The sequence below is a fragment of the Hypanus sabinus genome, chromosome 9 (genome assembly GCF_030144855.1).
Source record: "Hypanus sabinus isolate sHypSab1 chromosome 9, sHypSab1.hap1, whole genome shotgun sequence".
In the NCBI taxonomy this organism is placed as follows: Eukaryota; Metazoa; Chordata; class Chondrichthyes; order Myliobatiformes; family Dasyatidae; genus Hypanus; species Hypanus sabinus.
This window is the reverse complement of record NC_082714.1, coordinates 102,578,998-102,596,477: the sequence shown is the minus strand read 5'-3', so window position 1 is coordinate 102,596,477 and position 17,480 is coordinate 102,578,998. Positions and strand designations below refer to the sequence as shown.

The 17,480-nt window shown below is 40.0% G+C and overlaps 1 long non-coding RNA gene across 1 annotated transcript in view; it reads left to right on the top strand.

Moving 5' to 3' along the window:
* The first annotated feature begins 240 nt into the window (after positions 1–240).
* LOC132398888 (uncharacterized) overlaps positions 241–17,480 on the top strand; it is a 61,877-nt gene continuing 44,637 nt past the window's right edge. The window contains exons 1-2 of the long non-coding RNA XR_009513831.1: positions 241–462; positions 2,942–2,956. This is a non-coding gene — a long non-coding RNA (uncharacterized LOC132398888). The remainder of the gene's footprint in view (positions 463–2,941; positions 2,957–17,480) is intronic.

The window sequence follows — 17,480 nt, the reverse complement described above, 5'->3', positions numbered from 1 at the left end:
TGATCCAGGTAGAGCTTCATCAGATTTCCAAATGTTTTTTTGCACTATTTATTTATTTTTTACTTTAAAGTCATCTGATATGTTTTCTCTGTGCTGCTGCAAAGCAACAAGGTTGATGCCATATAAGACTGTATGAGTAAATGATTCTGATTCTGACTCACCAAGTTAACAATTTACCAATTTGCCGTTGCCTATGCTGACCTTTTGCGGCTGTGCAGCAGCTGGTTGTGACCCTTCAGGACTCCATTTCAGCTCATGTCACTAATTGAGGACACTTAAAAATTTTAAATTGATCCAAACAATTCAAAACTGTTTGTTTCATGAAAATAAGTTAAGAAATAGCATATTTTACTTCAATTAATATCAAACTAACAGTTAACAATGTTAAATACAAATCTACAGAAACAAAGTGGACTTACATTTTCTGGCTTTAGTCCTGGCCTTCGGTGCTCACTCTATGAGGTTTGTACATTTTTCTTTTGACTTTGGTTTCCCTGGGTGTTCCAGGTTCCTCTACACCCCAAACATGTACTGTAAATGACACCTAGTTGGTGGACGAATTGGTGGTGGTTGGGGAGTGTGAGGAGGGGAGTGGAGCTGATGTGTAAGTGAGAAAGAGTAATGGGAAAGTAAGTGGAGACTGTGTAAATTATTTGAGATCTGGAGTCAACTCAGCAGGCTAAAAGGCCTAGCTTGTAAGGAAATGCAATATAAAAGAAAGAAAATGAAACAAAAGATTTACCTTTTTAATTGAGACCAGTGATCCCTAGCTGTACTCGTTGCACCAGCTCAGTTTGATTTAATTTGAGTGGTCAGATATAAGGAATATTTGACCTTTCTGATCAGAACATAATGTGATGAACCTGGATCCCATGGTGCAGTAAGTACAGAGCATCCGCCTGCACTACAGCTACTTTCAGCAGGACCTTCTGCCAGCCCATTACTTTACAATTCCCCAGTGTTTCCCTTATACAATGCATTAATTCAAGCTTACATCAGAAACTTTTTATTCCATTAGTTTCCAACATATTCATTCAGTGACAATCAGTAAAAAAAAACACAAATCAGAATATAGTTGTAAAGTTTCCGTGAAAACACCATCAAACGAATTCACTTACTTTCTTAGTTTCTAGTTCATATGGAGCTGTTGTTTCCACTTTTTATAACCTTTACTAGAATTGATTTAGCAGCCTTATACTCAGGAAGCATTAAGGTTAGTATTGATCCTATGTAAATATATGTTAAAAATGGTCTTATTTAATGCATAAATAAAAAATGTGGCCCATGTTGACTTAATAGAAGACGAATGTTCGAATAAATCAATTTGATCCTGTTATTTGCATCTAAGCAAGTTAATTAAATTTATAATTTTATTCTGCTGTATTATGAGATAAAGATTTTGGAGCATAAGAAAATTAACAAAGCAGTAAAGTGATGATTAGTGTGATTTTTTAAAAAATCTGATGTGTTAAAATAACTTTAAATCATGAAGAATAATGGTTGATTGGAATTGATTTTGTATGTTATAGGCCAAGTCTGCAATTAATTTGAGGAATGCCACTGTAATTTATAAATAAAAGTCAAATAGCTTATTACTATTCTAAGTCATACAACCTCTAAACTCTTTACACAAGATGCATTGTTTGAAACAAGGCATTTTTGCATTTATTTTAGTTACTCAGAATTGATGAGATTTCTGTTTACACCATTTAAATAGACTACTAATAGTTAAAACAAATGGCAGTTAATACATTTAATCACACACTATGACATTATAACCAAAGTGAAGCCATCTTTTAAATTCTGAACAGGTAGAATCACATTTTATTCTGAAGATTGTATCTAGGGAATTCCCTGCTGCCTACTACAGTAAAACAAAGCGAGGTTTGAAAGTAGCTCCAAATAATTGTTGACTTCACTGCAAACTTCATAAGTTAGTTATAATATAGACAGGAAAACAGTCATAACAGTCGACAATAACCACTTGGTAGGGCAAGGAAACAAAGAACCAAATCACATCCACAGCTTGCCCCTGACTGTTTGCAAATCCTATTAGTTAAGGAAAATTTAAAATACTCAGTGAGCAACAGGTAGTGAGAACCCTGCAGATACATGACCTCTAGTCAGATAGCGATCCAGAAATAAAATGTTTGAAGTTACCAATTTCATGCATCCTCTGCTCTTTTATTAAATTCATCAGATTCTGTAACTCAAAAAGTACAGAAGCAAAATAAGAAATAAACGCTCCTGTATCTCATTTCAAATAGAAGTCTGGAAGAAAGTGAAGTCCAATATAATTCCAAAAAGCCATGCCACAGAAGTGATGACATCTAGCAAGGCAGATCTGAAATAAAGCCATCAGTCACTGTTTAGCTTCCTGTACAGCTGGATTTAGTAATGTTTAATGGTGGCACTTACCTGTTTCAAACATAATTTCACGAACTACACATGTTTAGCCACAGCATTGAAACACCTCATTTGAGAGATTGGAGGGAAGATTTTGTCATCAGTATATTGTAAGTTACAGTTCCAGCAGTTAAAAAAGGCTAAAGTCAGTCTGCCTGATCTTTTCTCTACCATGTTTTGTTGGATGAACCATCAGTTCCACTCAGAGCTGCTCTTCTTGGAACACAAAGTCTGGTGGAACTCAGCAAGTCAGGCGGTATCTACGGAGGAGAACAAACTTTTGCAGCATTTTACTTCTCTTGATCTCCAACAACTATTCACTCATCAGCAGAATAGAAAAATGTGGTTGAGAGAGAAAACAAATGAACCATGATGAACTGGCAAAGCAAGTACGATGGGCTGAATGCCCTAATTCTGCCCCTATGTGTAATGACTGTAGAGGAACACATAAACATGTATTTTGTACAGATAAGATTTTAGGATGAAAGATCTTTACCAGAAGTTTTATCTCTGTGTTTTTTTTCTCTCTCTACAGATGCTCCCCGACCTGGTGAGTGTTTCCAGCAGTTTCTGATTTGGCATTAATTAAATGTGATGAGGAATCCACATCTTCATTGTTGCAGAAAGATTGATGAAGTCGGTAGCTTTCTGTTTGGAGCATAGAGGATGAGATTTTGCATTAATGCACAGGATTAAGAAGGTGCTTGAAAATGGCAGAGGTGTGATTTTATACTTTGTGGCTCAGGATCACTTCAAACTGCTTTACAGATACTAAAATTCTCCTTATGTGCATCCCTTAACATCATGTTGGACATGCACCTGCCTTGACAAAATAGGGATATAAAGCTATAAGCAGAAGTACAACTAAACCCTTTGAGGCTGTTGCAGCTTTCAGTGAGGTCACAGTGATCCCATCCTTTACTATCTAACCAGCCTGATTCCCTATGTCCTTTGATTCATTTAGTATCCAAACTTCCATCAATTTCAGCCTTAACAAACTCAAGTTCTCAGGCCACAGAGCTAATGTATTCCAATAATTTACAACATATAGATAAATACATATTTTTTTCATGATCTCTGTCTGAACTGGTCGAGCATTTATCATGGAGTCATACAGCATTGTTGACCATCAACCACTCATTTACACTAATCTTACCCTAACTCATACCATACTCTACCCACATTCCAATCAACTCTCTCCACATTCTACGCTCTCTGGCAAAGCTCACTGCAACTAGTAAACTACCAACCCCATGCCCAGATGGCATTTCAAGAAATCTGATCACTTGGCTGTCCTTTTACCTGCATACATGCAAAGGCTAAAGAGCAAGGTTCCAGAGATAAGGACAACAAGGAGGTCTACACCAGAGGCAGAGAAGCAGCCATGAGAGTGGACTGGACTGTGTTCAAGGATTCATCAGAGGATCTGAACGTTTACAACACAGTTGTAACAGACTTTATAGCAACAGTCATAAACGAGTGTGTCCCCACAAGATTGTTCAGAGCCTTCCACAGCCAGGAGCTTTGGACTGACCATGAGATCCTCAATCTGCTAATGGCCAAATCAGAGGCATTCAAGTCTGACAACCAAGTAAGATACAAGAGGTCTAGGTACAATCTGCAGAAAGCTGTCTCATGGGTAATACTAGTCTTGAATCAATGAAGGGTGCTCAATAATTGAATGATGTTACCTCACACAAAGTGAAATCAAGTGACATACATAGGTGACTACAGAGCTTCGCTTCCAGATGAGTTCAGTGCCTTCTATGCTCACTTTGACTGTCAAAACATGAAGGAAACTTCACAAGCTCTCACAACTCCTGATGACCCTGTGATTTCAGTCTCTGAGGCCAATGAGAGAACATCCTTCAGCAGAAGAATATACGGAAAGCATCTGTCCCACAATCATAAACCAATTTACCAATTTAACAAATTTATCAGTTGCTAGGAGACCTTTCCATTGTCCCACAACAGCAAGATAGAAGCTGGCCTTCAGTCTGGTTGTAACATCTGTGCAGAACTTTCTTGTCTCATGTGACTGGTCGCCGCACTCTTTATGAGAAAAATCAAATTAAATAGTATTACACTAGGTGTTAGTGGGCCTTCAGAAGCTCTAGATATTAGAAGGAGGCAGTGAATAGAAAACACACATGTCTGGAGGTAAGTTTTGTTTATATAAAACAATATATACAAAATATTTACATGAGTAAAAACAATTCAAAATTCCAACATTCTGCTTAGGTTCCAAATCTCAGGTATCAAACAAAAAACAAATTCCTTTTTAATTAGAATCAGTGAGATTCATTAGAATAACTATTGTAACTCCAATTTCTCTAACTATTTAAATCTAGTGTTGTTCTCAATTTAAAGGTTTACAGACTAACCTTTCCTTTTTATTTATCCCGACTTAGTTAGAAAACTAATTGAATTCCTATTCTTAAGTATTATGGTTAGCTTCCATTTCAGTTCGTCAGTATGTCTACAAATTGAAATTCAAATTCAAAAATTATATATCTGTACAACTTAACACTTTTTAAAACTTAAAATCATAACAAATCAAGTAAATCTTATTCAGCAACTTCTCAGTCTTTGGAAAAATAATCAGTTCTTGCAGAAAATCAAATTCAGATCCTTCGAATGAGAATAAACTTAGACATCCAACTGTATTAAATCCTCTACATTATTAAACATTTTATTCCTGTGCTGGTTCTTCAACCTTGGGTGGCTCACTATCTTGTTTCAGTAGTTTGTATCTTTAGTTTCTAATAGTTTGCTGTGTTTCTCTCGCTTTCCCACACTGTGTCAGCTATGCTTCGTTCTCGCATAGCTTCCTTTTCCCCTAAGTTCTTTTTTTTTTAAGTTTGGTAAACCTCTTTTTTTATCCTGCCACTGGTGGAGCTTCTGGTATTACATCTTTGGGTTTAATTAAACTGGGCACATGGCGGTACATGGCTTAAGGCTTCTGTATCTTTGGCCTGAAGGGAGGGTGACAAAAGACAGTGTATATTGTGGATGGGGTCCTTAATTATGCTAGCTGTTTTACTGAAGCAGTGAGAAATTTAGACAGCGTCTATGCAGGGGAGACTGTTTCCCTGACATGCTGAGCTGAGTCTTCAACTCTCTGCAGGTTTGTGTAGTTACACACAGCTCAGGTGCCATACCAAATTGTGATGCATCAAAGGAGGCTTTTCATTGTGCACTAATAAAAATCTGTAAAGGTCAATTGGAGACCATTTCGGTTCTGCTAATCTTCTCCAACATCATTTGAATCAGCTAAATATGGTTTCAGTCACAGTCCTTCCACTTAGTTGACAGCTTAAATATTAGACTACCAAACTCAAAAGGCCACCAGCAAATAGATTTGTGCAAGTGCACAGGAAATGTTGGTTCACAGCGGCATTTAAGCTCACAATAGAACCTTTGAATAATGAGATACATTACTTTTACATCTGCTTCTACGAGCTCTCATGCTGAGTCGTTTGCCAACCGGCTCAATAAAGCCAGACAAATAAATGCTAGGAAAGATCTGTAACTACTGCCCTGTGACTATATGCTACCTATGTGTTTCTATAGCATTGTGTGATATAAATTTTATGGAATGATAGCAGACCAGTTATGTTAATACACTGCTAAAGAACAACATGGACAATTGGTCAGGAGACATAAATTCAAACCTCACTTAAACAGTTAGGAAATTAAAAACAAGGAAAATCTGCAGATGCTGGAAATCTAAATATTACACATAAAATGCTGAAGGAACTGAGAAGGCCAGACAGCATCTATGGAAAAGAGTACAGTCAATGAGCTCTGGTAACTAGTTGCTCATTTCAAAGTCCTAGGAGACGATTTGGTTCACATCAGCCAGACTGCACACCACAACAAGAATATATGAACACAAGTACTACATCAAGATGCATAGACCCAGGCAGCATCCTATTTGTGATGTATTCCAGTCTATTTACAAAAGTGACATCAGACTGATGTTAGATCAGCAAAAAGCAGGACAAATTCAATTCAACCACCCATCGGTCCACTCTCAAACACCTGTAATATATTGAAGTTGTCACCAATCTGTGCTTATAAATGAAATCTATTCACTAATCATCAAGATTTCAAGCATAATAATCTACTGGAAAAACACAGTAAGTCAAACAATATCTGTGGGAGGAATGGAATAGCCAACATTTCCAGCTGGAGCCTGCATTGGGATTGAGAATGGAGAGTTGGGATGACCAGTATAAAGAGAAGTGTGTGTGTGTGTGTGCTACTTGGACTTCCAGCATCTGAAGATTTTCTCCTGTTTTAATTTCCTAGTGCTGAGAAATGATACTGAGGTGATTAGTGGACAGAAGAGGGGTGTGAGGTGCATGCAGGTAGTGCCACGTGTGAAGGGGAGCAAGAGTGGAGTCAAGCATCTGTGGCTGAAAGAAGAAAAACATCATATGGCTACAGTAGTAGGTTCTGTGAGACCAAATCTCTTGCTCACCCTCATCCTCTGTGGTTTACACAGTCCTCCAGCTCTTCTGGTAGATTTGGTAGGTCAAATATGATGGCAGAATATAACATTACTGGCAAGAATATAACATTAATGGCAAAACTCATAGCAGTGTGGAGGATCAGAGGGATCTCGGGGTCCAAGTCCATAGGATGCTCAAAACTGCTACGCAAGTTGACTCTGTGGTTAAGGTATATGGTGCATCGGCTTTCATCAATTGTGGGACTGAGTTTAAGAGCCGAGAGGTAATGTTTTGGCTATATAGGACCTTGGTCAGACCCCACTTGGAGTAGTACTGTGCTCAATTCTGGTCGCCTCACTACAGGAAGGATGTGGAAACCATAGAAATGATGCAGAGGAGATTTACAAGGATGTTGCCTGGATTGGGGAGCATGCCTTATAAGAATAGGTTGAGTGAACTCGGCCTTTTCTCTTTTGAGCGACGGAGGATGAGTGGTGACCTGATAGAGGTGTATCAGATGATGACAGGCACTGATCATGTGGATAGTCAGAGGCCTTTTCCAATAGAATCTATTGCATCCGGTGCTCCCGGTGCAGCCTCCTCTACATCGGCGAGACCTGACGCAGATTGGGGGATCGCTTCGTCAAGCACCTACGCTCCGTCTGCCACAACAGGCAGGATCTCCCGGTTGCCACTCACTTCAACTCTCCCTCTCATTCCCATTCGGATATGTCCATACATACCCTCCTCTACTGCCATAATGAGGCCAAACTTCGGTTGGAGGAACAACATCTCATATACCGTCTGGGTAGTCTCCAGCCCCTTGGTATGAACATTGAATTCTCCAACTTCCGGTAATTCCCCCCCTCTCCCTTCCCCATCCCACCTCTACTCTGTCTCCTCTTCTAGCTGTCTATCACCTCTCATGACTCTGCTTCTACTACCCATAGTACTTTCCCCTTAGATTCCTTCTTCACCTCTCCTGCCCATCCCCTCCCTGCTTCCTCTCCCCCACCCCTTGATCTTTCCTCTGATTGGTTTTCCACCCTTTCCCCACCTTCTTTATAGGGCCCCTGCCTCCTCTGCCTTCTTTAGTCCTGACGAACGGTTTCGACCCGAAACATTGACTGCTTCTTTCAACATATGCTGCCCGACCTGCTGAGTTCATCCAGCATTTTTGTAGGGTCTTTTAAGAGACTCCTGGATGGATACATGAAGGTTAGACAACTAAAGGGCTTTGGGTAGGCCTAGGTAGTTCGGCACAGCTTTGTTCGCTGAAGGGCTTATATTGTGCTGTAGGTTTACTGTGGTTCTATGTTCCAGAATGTTCTTATCAAGACTTTTTCTCTCTGTCGCTCACCTACACAGCCTCCTGATTCCAGCCTTCTTCCCTCCCCTACCTGCACTACCTGCCTGTCACTTCACACTCCTCCCCAGTCCACCAAATGCTTTGGACTCCTTTCTGACCAGTCCCTTTCTCCTTTTCATACTGTCCATCTCACCCATCAGGTCTTTGATCTGAAATGCCAGCAACTCCTTTAGCCTCTCAGATGCTGCTCAAGCCACCGAGTTCCTCCAGCAAACTGTTTTCTAGCTCCAGTTTCTGGCAGTCAGTCTCTTGAGCCTCGACCCACTTAATAAACCTCAGTTAGTTCATGTATTACTCAGCTCCAGATATCACTGCAGCATTGGTTCACAGATAACCAGAAGAGTTCCGGGAGTGAAGTAAAAATAACTGCCTTTAAATGCAATAGCGCATCTCTCCCATCCCAATGAGCTCAATGCATGTTAAATTTCTGTGGGCTCTGTGTGTGTTTTGAGCAGTATGGCAATGAAACTACACCACCAGTCTCAACAGACACCTATGTAACCCACGGCATATGCCAGATTAGCCTTCTGAAGGGGGAGCCCTCAGAAAGCACCTGTCCTTAGAAGCTGTATATGGATACTTAGAGACATTCTTAATCTATCCCTACTTCAATCTTTAAGAAGACCTCTACCATCATATTACAAAAGAACAAGAAGGCAATGTACCTTTAAGGAACTCTATGGCTCAGACCTAATGGCTAAGATCCTGCTGAGTTCCTCCGATGTTTTCGAAGTCTGCTGCCGAATGCCGGATTCTGGCATCTGCAATCTCTTGTGTTCAGAGTTCTTTAATGAGTTCCACCCAATGTCTCTGACAACAACCATCATGAAGTTCTTTGAGAGGCTGATCATGGCATGCACTAGCTCCAGCTGCACAGGCAATTCATCTACTGCCGAAGCATATTCACAGCATTTGTTATCTCCTTGGCTCAGCATACATCACTGGAGCATCTGGACAACCAAGACACCTTCATCAAATTCTTGTTTATTAATTACAGCTTCACTTTCAATACCATGATCCCAGACAAACTCGTTGCTAAAATCCCAGCCCTCAACACCTGCTTTTGCAACTGGATGCTTGACTTCCTGACCAACAGACCGCAATCATCTTTTAGGCAGCAACAACTCCACCATGATAATGCTCACACTTGTGCCCCCCAAACCTGCATCCTCAAACCCCTATACACTCACAGATTTGTAGATCATCCCACTGCAATGGGTCATATCTCAAATAATGACAAGTCGGTGTACAGGAAGGACATAGAGAGCTCAATAACACTGGGTCGCGACAATGACCTTTCCCTCAATGTCAGCAAAATGATTGAGCTCATAACTGAGTTCTATTACAGTTATTGGATTTCTTGAGTATGCTTACAAGAAAATGAAACACAAGGTTGTATACGGTGACATATATGTACATAGGTAATAAATTTACTTTGAACTATGTAACTCAAAGACAGCAAAAAAGGAAAAGTAAAGGCATATGATATAGGAAAAATTAGTGGGAAGTTAGAGGATTGGGAAACTCTTTAAAAGGAACAGAAGGCAACTTAAAAAGCCATACAAGAGAAAAGATGAAATATGAAGGTAAGCTAGCCAGTAATATAATGTTGTAATGTAATATAATGTCAATTATTGGTCACTAGAAGTAACGTTTTTGGTTTGAAAACCTTGCAAAGTGTGAGGACCATCTCCTCTATCCTTCATGGCAGATTCAGTCAAAATCGTATCCCATTTATTAATTAAACGTACCATTGCAGCAATTTGTTGGAAGCTTTAGAGTGTACTTATTAGTTATCCTCAGCAGTCAAAATGTTCTTTCCTGATAATATTTGTGATCACATTATCATCTTGCTCTGTCTCTGAGGAAATTTATTCACTTATCAAATCTTTAGAGAGCATTTTCAATTTCTTGCTGGCAACTCAAGGGTATTAAGCAAGTGTGCTATCATGGTTTGAATAATGAAGCAATTGATAAAAGTTCAGAAAGAAGATAGTTGGATCTGCATAGAAATGGAAGATTAAACCATCACTACATGTATCCATTGGAGACAACATGAAATCATACTAACACCTCACTCATCCATAAAGTTAAAATTGGTTGCAAAGTCTCTGCACTGAGGTAATAATATGCAAACTAACCCCACAAACCCATCAGACCATGAAACAAATCCACCTATACTGCAGACAATAAAATCAGACACAAGGCCTGAAATTGTAAAGAATATTGATGTATACTCACCTCTCTCAAACAGTGGAGAGGATAACATTGAAACTCATAATGAGTAGCCCATCAGATTAATCACAAGCAAGCATCATCCCTGCATGGATGCTATAGATTCAAACTCACCTCATCAAACATCGTGTACAGACCATTTATATCAAGTACAAACCCTCCTGCACACTATCCAGAGCAGATAATCAAATGTAGCCCCTTACTAGCACTATAAAGCAAACCCATCTCTTCCATACTGTCCAGAGCATAAAGTCAAGCCTAAGTCTCTGATTCTCATTCCTTGGCCTATGAATAAAATTCCCTTTTCAGGTACTTTAAAGAGGACCATCTGACACCAATCCCTGACATTTCAAATGTTAAGCTCAAAAATCCACAGAATCAAAATGCCGAAGAATTATCCCATAAAGAAAACATCACCACAACATAAGACCATTGATATAAGAACAGAATTAGGCTATTTGGTCCATCAAGTCTGTCCTGCCATTCAGTCATGGCTGATTTATTTTCCTTCAGACATGGCACTGCACAGGTGCATCAATGCTACAGTAGTGCAATTGCTTTACATGCAAGGCATTCGATGTGCATTTAATCAGCATGGATTTTCTGCTAGTAGTAGTTATTTTTGATGTTCTGTGCAGTAAGTCCACACCTCTGTGTAATCCTCTGCCTTCTTGGAGCTTTTAAAGCAGTGCTTCTCAATGGAAGAAAACAGTTGACATTTCCAGCAACTTGACACGATGTATGTTTAAATTCAGCAAGAAATACAGTAAACGTTCGCCAACTGATAGTTATCTGATAAATTTCAGCATCCATAGAACTCTATCTAGATATTACTTTGCACTGCTGTATGTTATATTATTATTGTTTTTAAACAGAGCCAGAAAATATTTGACTGCATGCATAGTAGGTCTGTTGCTGCAGCAGTTACAATTTTTCTTAAAGATAAAACACCTCCTCCGTTTTATTTGCTAAAACCTACATTGGTGACCCCAGTGCTCTAGGATGATTCCAGAGTTATTGAACATGTTGGCCGATGCAGTTGCTTTGAAACTTCTGGAATTTTGAGAGAAAAATGCAGTTGCTTGGTCTGTACGAGCCAAGGACCAATTCGCACTGTGAGAAATCACCACCGACAACAGCAAATATTTCTGTGTGGTAGCATTGATCAGCAATTCCACAGCTGCAAGAGTGTTCCACTCTCCTCAGTAAATTCAATTTCTTTGCACCTATTTTACCTCCCATCAATGTGTACAGCACTCTTGGGTTCCTGCTGGCCTGCATTCCACCTTGTTTGCTTTCGTCCACCATGATGCACACCAATAACCCCCTAGGTCCCCTTTCAATGGCCTGCTCCGTGCTTTGGAATGGAAAGAAAAGACTTTTATCATAGATAAGAGAGATAAACCCAAATGTATTTCGGTAGATCGCCTTAAACCAGTCCACCGAGATTTGGAGGTTTCTGCTACTATGCCCCTGCTGTCAAGACATGACTGTAACCGTATCAACACACCTCTGGATGAGCCAGAGGCCCTGGCTGTTCCTCCACGCATGGAACATAGGACCCAAGGTGGGCAGCTCATCTGAACTCCGGACAGATTCACAATGCTGTTTTTAGTGAATTCTGGAGGGGTCTTTGTGGGTAATGTAATTGGTGGAAATGTACATTATTCACAACTCACCAACATTGAGTTGGGGGTCACTTTAAGAGGCTAGCCTGATGACGCGTTACATGGAGTTCTGTATTCGCACTTTTTGTGTTGTGTTCGGAATACAATAAATGAGTTAGCTAAACAGTTAGCTATTCTGTTGAAACAATCCAGACATAAAATTACTGCCTTGATCAGTTTGTATCTCCTTAGGTAATCCAAAATAAGCAAAAAAATTTATAAGGGCCTTTGTCACAGTCTTAGCTTTTATATTCCTAAGTGGTACTGCCTCTGGAAACCTAGAAGAAGTACACATGATAGTCAACAAATACTGATAACCAGTTTTTGTCTTTGGTAATGGACCAACACAATCTACAATAACTTTAGAAAATGGTTCACCAAATGCTGGGATAGGTTGTAATGGAGCTACTGGTGTAACCTGATTTGGTTTACCCACTATTTGACAAGTATGGCACGTTTTACAAAACATCGCCACATCTTTTCTTAGACCAGGCCAGTAAAAATGTTTTAAAATCTTGTCCACCGTTTACCTTACCCCTTGATGTCCACCTAAAGGCACACTATGAGCTAAAGTCAAAATCTCATTTCGATAAGCTTTTGGAACAACTACCTGGTAAACAACATTCCAATCCTCACTTGCAGGAATTGTAGGCGATCTCCACTTCCTCATCAACACTCCTTTTTCCGTAATATCCTACTGGCACCTTATCAATTTCACTATCTAGTAAAACCTGCTCTCTTAATTTTATAATCTCAGAGTCTCTATTCTGCTCTGCTATCATCTCCTTCCTAGACAAAGATAAATCTTTATAGTCAGACTTACTCCCAGAATCTTGTTCAAACAACGAAGATAAGAAAGTCTCTGACACATCCTCAAAACACGAATCCTGAGTTGAACAGTCCTGAATAACAACCTCATTCTGCGCATCAATCTTTTTAGCCATAGCTCTAGTCACAACACAGGAAGAATCTGTGTTAGAATTCAACTCTGGTTCCTCTGACTCCATTGTCAGATGCACTTCAGGAAAAACTTGTCCACCTGCCAAGTCATTACCTAACAATAAAGAAATACCCTTCACAGGTAAGCTATGCTGTAATCCTACTTTAACAAATCCAGTAACTAACCCCGACTTTAAATTTACTTTATGTAAATGTACAGGCATAAAATCACTTCCAACACCTCTTATGTAATTTACCTCACTAGTATCAGACTTCATTAAACTTCAACACACTGTCTAACATCAATGATTGAGAAGCACCAGTATCCCTAAGGATTTTTATTGGCACCAGAGTAGATCCTTCCTTCAAGGATACAAACCCTTCAGTTACAAAATGATCATATCCCTTTCTAACTTGGTCAGACTCTAACAAAGCCTCATTTGTGTTTATCAAACCCTGTAACTTTACAGGTGCTTCAGTATGTTGCACACAAGCATCTGGAACTGCTTCCTTCTCTTTCTTTTTCAATTTGAAACAGTTAGCTATTACATGAAACACGAAACATTTCCACCATTTTATTTGCGAAAACCTCCAATACAACCTGACTAAGTACACTCTATTTGTTTTATTAAATTATCTGATAGGCATATTAACTATTCCATATGTAGAGAATTGCATTTAGTTTTCCCGTGATGTACACTGCACCAACAAACTCGGGGGTGCATATTGCAAACTCATCCAGGTTCATTCCAGATGTTCTGTTTTGCAGAATGACTCCTTAAAGGCAGCTTGAAGCAGACATGTTGTGGGCAATTTCTCTTTGGCTTCACCACAAGAAACAAAATTTAAAAACAAGATTCAGATGATCTATTTATATAAGATTTTCCATGGGGGTTTATAATGATTATTCATTATGTATGGACAAGGGAGCAGACAAGATAATCTGAAGTTTTTCCCTCTCACTATTGTTCTGTTGATTTGTTATATTCAAACTATTGTCTTCTAATATCTCAACCACATTTAAGTCTCTTTTAATAAACATATTTCCCAGAGGGTAAGGCTCATTCAGAACAACTGCATTGAATAAAGCCAAACCAACATTCACACACATTTCAATGTTGGAAACAAACTGGCCATGCTTCACTGAACTGATAACCACTCTGTCAGATATTTCACTAGGAATCACAAAGGTAAAGCAGTTGATGCATTTATAATGCATCTCTCTGATTGTATCCTCGTTTTCCTTCAGCTAAATTCCGTCCCTTGCCTTTTCTTCTCCCTGCTTAGTCTGTAGCCAAATAAAGTTCCTAAGATCAAATTACAAAGAAGTATATTTTGCATTGTCTTGCATGCAAAGATTTATTGACATTTCTCAATGTACTGTGGTTCTCCAGAGCCGTAGTTGACAGCTCACCCCAACATTCCTTGCAGAACTAATATTGTTCTTGTTTTAAAATGCATTTGTGGCGTGCATGTTCAGTAGAATTATGGTGTGATGCTCAAGTTCATTTATTTTACCTTGGGTTATATAGCTGCTCACTTGTGTGTTTGTGTTGCACCCTGAATGTAACTGGAGTGTGTGATAATCTTCTCCCCGATCTGTACCTGACTGGGTTAGTTCTCACCGAGCTATTGCACTCTGTCTGTTATTGTGCTTGTCACAATAAAAAAGGCAGCGGAGATAAAGTAAATGATATTTTCTCATCCGTCATCATGGACCGAATGCTGGTCACAGTACGTTGCACAAACATCCTTGTTACTGGGGTTTTCTCCACAGCTCCAAGGTGTGGAGACAAACTGCAGCAATTCAAGACAGCTCCCCATCGCACTCTTAAAGGTTATTAAAGATGGGTAGTAGATGCTGCCCTTGCTAAAAGTGGCTGTATCTTTAAAAAATTACAATACTACAGATTGGTTGCTTGTAGAAAATGTATCAGAGCATCGCAGAGGAGTTGTGTTCCTAGAAATACATTTGTATCATTATATTATGTAACACAAACCACATTTTCAATGGCAGCAAAGTAAAAGAGCTGGTCATTGACTTTAGGAAGGGGGACAGAGTACACGCTCCTGCTTACGTCAAAGGTACTGAGGTTGAGAAGGTTGAGAGCTTCAAGTTTGCTGATTTTATTGATGCGCCACAGAATGCATTCTGTCTGGTTGCCCAGCAGCTGGGCATGACCAGCTCTGCAAGTGACTGCAAGAAACTGCACATGCCTCCAAGCTCAACGACATCTTCTATCTGTCATGGTCCAACCATGAAGAGGCCATGACCAAGAAAATGCACCAGCACTGCTACTTCATCAAGTGGATAAGGAAATTTGGCATGTCCACTTTGACCATCTCCATTTTTTATTGATGCACAATATAAATCATCCAATCAGGATGCATCAAAGCTTGGTATGGCAATTACTGTAGCTAGGTTGCAGAGAGCTGTGGAAACAACCTAACACATCAGAAAAACCAGCCTCCCCTCCATGCACTCTTTCTGCACTTCTCATTGCCTTGACAAAGCAGCTGGCATAATCAAAGACTCAATCCACCCAGACATTCTCCCTTCTTTCCTCTCCGTTTGGTGATGTTGTAGGATAATGTAAGTGGTGGAAATATACATAGTACACAACCTCTGACATTGAGTTGGGTTCACTTCAAGACTGGTTGGACATGATGACATATGATGTGAAGTTCTGTTACCATGCCTTGTGTGTTCACTGTTTCAGAGTACTATAAATAAGTTGTTACAGTTTTTCTTTATGCCTTATGTCATTTTATTTGTGAAAACCTATATTGATGATCCAAATGCTCTAGCTGGGTTCCAGGGTTATTGAATATGTCAGCCAATGTAGTTGCTTTGAAACTGTTGGAGTTTTGGGAGCAAAATGCAGTTGCTTGGTTTGTACAAGTCAAGGCACAATTCATGCTGTGAGAAATCTCTGCTAACAACCCCAGATACTTCTATGTGGTAGCATCACTCAGCAACTCCACAGCTGCAAGAGTGGTGAGTCTACTAGAACACTCACCTAAACAAGATAAATGCCGATCGAAGAAAACTCATCTTTTACAGACTTTGGACTATTGTAGTCTGAGCGCGCTAAACAGTTGCTCTCCTTGCCCAGCCTCTGCAATGCTAAGCCATCAGACCTATGGGAGCACATGCTGTGAAATCCTGGGAAATCACTATCCTTGATTTATTCTTAAAGAACTCTTCATGCAGCAAATGCATGATCAAGGTCACATAGCCTTCACTAATGCACCTGTGAAAGACTATAGGGAGTTTGCTAAAATGGTTATAGTCAACACTCATCCAGGGAATGGTACATAATGCCATCTCTTTTCCTTGTCTCAATAAGCCAGTCAGCAAGGCCTCCAACATAAGCATGGAAAGCAGACTACTAACTAATGTTGTGAAACAGACTATGCCAAGTCTGTGTTGTTATCATGCTCGCTTTGGAAAGAGCACAAGGAAGAGCTAATCATCTAGCAGCTTCAACAGTACCAGCACATTGGGATATCAGAGGTCTGTGAACACCACATATTCCAGCTGCCAAAGATGCCTACTCTTTGTTATGGATACCCTTTCAGGGCGACACTTTCTGTGTGACACAGATGCTCAAGTGAATATGCTGCCAGCATTGCCTATTGATGAGCAGGCAAAGAGCAATGAAACCTCGCTGGAGACCACCAACAGCAGCAGGATCAAGACTTACGGGACACGACAGGTGATGCTCTACTTCAGAGGGCAATGTTACACATTGGATTTCATCCTGGCTAAAGTGGCTAGATGTCTGCTTAGTGCAGATTTCCTTGTGTGCCCAAGAACTGCTGGCTTGTGCATGTCAAGGACATTGGGTCATTACCCTGCTCATGCAGTAGGTTCCCCACAGTGACTCTGTCAAGTGCATGCACCACTGCATGTGAGTATACTTGACTGCCGGGCAAATTCCCAAATTTCCCCAAGCTCATGTTCTCCACCACAGTCCCAAAACATGGGGTCAAGCACTACATTTCTACAACAAGACTACCAGTTCATGCCTGCAGGTGTAGATTGGACCCAGAAAAGCTGGCAACTGCAAAGACTGAGTTTGCAAACATGGAAGGACCTGGTATTGAATGAATAGCCCTAGGCTTTGCCCCTCCATATGGTCCCTAAGCTGCCGAGGTGTTGATTACTGATGCCTTAACTAGGTCACCACCCCTGATCATTTCCTAGTCCCAAATATCCAAGACTTTATGGCTCATTTGGCCAGAAAGTTAATTCTTTGTGCTACATCAGGTGCCTTTGTGCTTAGACGACATTTCAAAATGGCTGTTATAACCCCATTTCGCCTTTTTGAGTTATTGTGCATGCTGTTGGGAATGAAAAATACAGCACAGACTTTTCAATGGTTGATAGATTCTGTATGAAAA